Source organism: Hippocampus comes, unplaced genomic scaffold (assembly GCF_001891065.2).
Source record: "Hippocampus comes isolate QL1 unplaced genomic scaffold, H_comes_QL1_v1.1 scaffold236, whole genome shotgun sequence".
NCBI classification, from domain to species: Eukaryota; Metazoa; Chordata; class Actinopteri; order Syngnathiformes; family Syngnathidae; genus Hippocampus; species Hippocampus comes.
Genome location: NW_017805879.1, coordinates 24668 through 29469, shown reverse-complemented (window position 1 = coordinate 29469; position 4802 = coordinate 24668). Strand labels below are relative to the sequence as shown.

At 43.5% G+C, this 4802-nt stretch overlaps 1 protein-coding gene across 2 annotated transcripts in view; it reads left to right on the top strand.

The window, feature by feature from the left end:
• The window catches only part of LOC109527204 (gastrula zinc finger protein XlCGF7.1-like), a 70635-nt gene that overhangs the window by 57417 nt on the left and 8416 nt on the right, over nt 1-4802 (top strand). The window lies entirely within an intron of this gene.

Sequence of the window (4802 nt, the reverse complement as noted above, 5' to 3'; positions counted from 1 at the left end):
AAACAACCTGGCTGGGCGTCGGCATTACAGGCTAATCTACAGAGCGGACTCGGAGAAATAAGAACCAAAATGGACACGGGACAACACCATTTAGACGTCAAGTTGGACAGAATCGTCAAACAAATGGAGGAGATGAAACAAGGACTTGAAAACTTGCGGGAGGAAACTAATAGAAAGCTGGAATCCGTGAATGCTGGCATCCGGACGCTGGAAGAAAGGGCAGATGAAGTGGAGGAATGGAGTACAGAGGTACAGGAAATTCTCACTGTCTCACTCGAACATCAAAGGAAGCTCCAACAGAAAGTGGCCGACTTGGAAGGAAGGTCGAGGAGGAACAACATCCGAATTTGGGGACTGAAAGAGGGGGTCGAGGGAGACTCCACAACTGACTATGTTGATAAGCTTATCCATAAAGAGTTGGGAATATCCGAAGATATTCAGCTGGAGATACAAAGGGCACACAGAGCGCTCGCTCCAAAAGCACAATTAAACAAACCACCACGAGCAATGATCGTAAACTTCCTGAGATTCAACATCAAAGAAAACGTACTCAAGACGGCCTGGCGAACGCCACTTCAAGTGGAGGGAAACAGAGTGACCTTTGACCATGACTACACGACAGAAGTGGCAGCTAAACGTCGAGAGTATGCTGGCCTTAAAAAAATTCTAAAAGAGAAGAGAATTAGGTTTCAATCCCTGATGGACACACTGATGGTCCACTGGACTGAAGGAGTGAAAATATACAACAGCGCTCAGGAGGCGGCGGAGGCGATTGCGGGTGAGAGGGTGGCAGGTGCCGAGCCGTGGACAAGAGAACCCGACGACGCAACAGAGACTGGAGGCAGCACGCAAGTGGACGAAGACCAAGAGATAAACGTGAGAAAATTTGGATGACACGAGGAGAATGAAGGACAAAAGCAGTGGAACAAAGAACTCGGACAGGAATGCAGTTGCTCTCAAAGGACTTTTGGAATCCACATAACTTTCTTTAATTTTCCTAGTTCAACGGTTGGTGAGTAAAGAACAAATTCTATGTGGGGATTCTGTTAAAAGTATTTGAAGGGGGGATTAATTCTGAGTCTAAATAATTAGAAATCTGTCGACAGGTTCTGAATGTTAGGGTGTAGACTAAGGACATACAGTGATACCTCCGCTGACGAACGCTTTAGCTCACGAACTTTTCGCCTCAAGAACATTAAATTTGCGAGCATATTGTCTCTGCTGACGAACTAGTTTTCGGCGGACGAACCAAACCACGCGGTCGAACAGCGCCACGGTGGCGGCCACGAGAAGCTGACGCACGCTCACGGCGTCCCAGTTCGTCACCCCCTTTGTTTGAGTGCGGACATGGTTTGTGTTTGACAGACATTTTAGACCATATTGAGTGTACTTTTGCTATTATGGGACTGAAAAAGACCCCACCACAGGCTACTGTTAAGCCTAAGAAGACATTAAAGAAAATTACGATCGAGCAGAAGAAGGAGGTCATTGAAAAACATGAATGAGTGTGCGTTTGTGTGACTTAGCGTCCCAGTACCAGTACGCTAAGTCTACAATTGCTGCCATCCTTAAGATGGAAAGGATGAAGAGTCTCCTTCTAAGAAGCAAAGAAGAGAAGCCTCACCGGAGGTTGAGTTACCTACAGTCCTTGTGGAAGGTGACTCTCCTTCCAAACAGTAACTCCCTCCCTCCCTCCTCCTCCCACTCCATTCCATCAAGCCATCAACTACCATCACAAAGGTAAATAAAACGACTTTATTATACAGTACAGTTTATTTCTTTAATTACAATACAACAGCACATTTCTTATACATAAAATAAGGTATATTTTTGTGTAGTTTTATGGCTTATTTAGTTGAAAATTATGTTTAATGGGGACCTGGGAACGGATTATTCTCATTTTAATGGTTTCTTTTGGGAAATAAATGTTCGGAAGACGAACTTTTCGCCTCACACACACCTTCTGAGAACCAATTATGTTCGTGAACTGAGGTATCACTGTACTGTATAGAGGAGATGATCTCTGCCACGAGGGGGGCCCTCTCACTAGGAGAGGCTCTACCCCCCCACCCACCAACAAGGGAAAGGGGATATGAAAAGGGAATCCCTAAATGCTTTGGAAGTTCAATTTTTGATTGATGACAATTTTTTGTTTTACGGTTACAGTGTTTAATATATATATTGTGATCTGTGACATGTGGGTAAAAACAGGATATTCCAAAAAGAATTATGGTTCAGCAAGACATTAAGGTGGTGTCATTAAATGTGAATGGCGTGAACAACCCAGTCAAGAGGGGGAAGGTGTTAACAAAATTAAGAAAGGAGGATATGCAGGCACCTGATGCCACAAGAAAAAGAAAAATTGAAAAGGTATGGGTACACAAATACATGCTATAGTTCATTTAAAGAATGCCATGGGAGAGGGGTGGCTATATTAATGAAAAATTTTGAAATTGACAAAGAGATAAAAGATAGAGGAGGGCGGTGTATAGTGGTCAAGGGGACGATGGAACGGAGATGGTCACATTAATCAATGTATATGCTCCACCAGATTGTGAAAGGAACTTTTTTGAAGACCTTTTCAATGTCATGGCTGTGGAAATGGATGGGATCTTGATATGCGGAGGGGACTTAACCATGACTTAGATACAACAAGCACAAGGAAGTCTAGGATACATATAACCAAGTACATCAACACACAAATAAAACAACTAGGGATAATCGATGGATGAAGGGATGTACACAAGTTACATAGAGACGACACACATTACTCTCATCCACATGCAACCTATGCTAGAATAGACTACTTTTTCATGAAGATGGAGGATAGACACAGGGTGGAAGAATGCAGAATTGGTGTCACAGATATGTCAGACCACAGTGCTGTATATATGACAGTAAAATTGACCAGTCGAAGGAAAACTACAATTTGGAGGTTGAATGTAGGTTTATTGAATAATAAGGAATTCAACAGCTCCCCCATCATCAGCTTTGGTTCCAGGTCGGTGACCGTGTGCTTCCATGGACGAAATTTCCAGTGGAACTTTGTCGTTGTCTCAATCACAGTTCCGATCATCGGCGCGGATTTTCTGTGTGCACATGGACTGCTCGTTGATGTCGCTAACCGCCGGTTGATTGACGCTGTGTCGTTCGCCACTTTTCCGTGTGAGGCTGGGGGACTCGGACCATTAACGCACGCGAATTATTTGGCATCGGGTGACGTTTATCAATGTTTACTAAAAGACTTCCCGACGCTCACGACTCCCGCCTTTTCCGACGCCGATACTAAGCACGGGTGGAGCATTTCATCCCCACAGTTGGCCCGCCGGTGTTTGCCCGCGCCCGTCGCCTCGACACAGCAAAACTGGCAATTGCGAAAGGGGAGTGTGAACGTAAACTGTTGTGATATTTTCGAAAAATGTGCGCAAGAGGAATAGCAGAGTACGAGGAGCAACTTTATGGGACAAAAGAGGACAGCGACGCTGTTTTCAAGAAGTCTCGATTTGGCTTACGGCAACCAGGTTTGGTCACTTTCAATTCTTACTCTAGAGTCCACGAACTATATTTTCTTGCTGTCAGTATTAAACCTTTGACACAACAGAAAGTCGTGTTTTCCGTCGAGACTGATCAAGCGAGCCGCCACGATTTTTCAAACGCTGCAAGAGCCAGTTTCAAAATAAAAGCCTTACAAGACATTTGACGTCCATGTACGAGTTAAAAGGGTTGTGCGCATTGCGTCAATCCAAACACTATACACTTGAGGGGAGGTCAACTGTTTATTAAACACAGGAACTGTCCGGCACGCGTTTTTCAGCCAATCATGTACGAACAAACATATTTCTTTGACCGGTAAATGTCGGTCTCATTGGACACGCTCACACCGTTCTGCAGCTGGAAGCAAGGCTCGATTTTTCATGACTTTGGAGCCTTATTTTATACATTCTGAGATTTTCAGATACATTCAAAATTGCCAGCATTGTTAACACTCGACTTTGTGTTGTAACAAATGTACTCGTTACTTTTTTCTCGCAGACTTGAAAATTGTGTAATATAACCATTCTTAAAGCCTTCGTAGTCATTTTTGAATCTTTGATTTTAGTGGGTAGCGCACTATCAAACCCAAGAATACAGTTGGACAAATACTTTCTTAAGGGGTCTTAAAAATACAGCATGAAGTCACTAAATATGAACTAAGTACGAAAACTTAGTGTCTGTCTCATGAATATTTGAGGTCAGGACCGCTTTTCACTTATCCACCACTCAAAATGTGCAATGTCAGATTCTGCACGAGTCTTTCCCAAAATAACCACGGATAAAAAAATAATTAATAAAAAAAAAATCACCACCAATAAGTGAGTCTCCTAATGTCACTTAACAAGTAGTAATCTGAACTCATCTCTCTCTCCTCGTAACCTTCATTGTAATTATAAACCATAATTCCAAATGTCTTTGCCTTCTCGTGTCTTTCAGACATTAGCGAAGATGCTTATCCTGAACGGTTGGATGCAGAGACTTCTCACATTAAAGAGGAAGAGGAGAACAACGAGGTAAGAAGAAGTCCAAGATGGCGCCCGAGTAGGCAGCCGTCGGCAAGTGCTCTCATGAGCCTTGCTTTTTTTTTGTTGTTTTTCTGTTTGTTTTGTCACTTTGTGTTTGTTGTTACGTCGTGTGGAACTGATGTGGACTGTTTTCAGCATTTTTTGGCCACGACATTCATCAAGGAGGGGACTCGGTGCTTGGTGGTTGCGCCTTCTCGGCAGCATGGGTATGCCAGCACTGTTTTTGATTGGGAGGAATGTCGG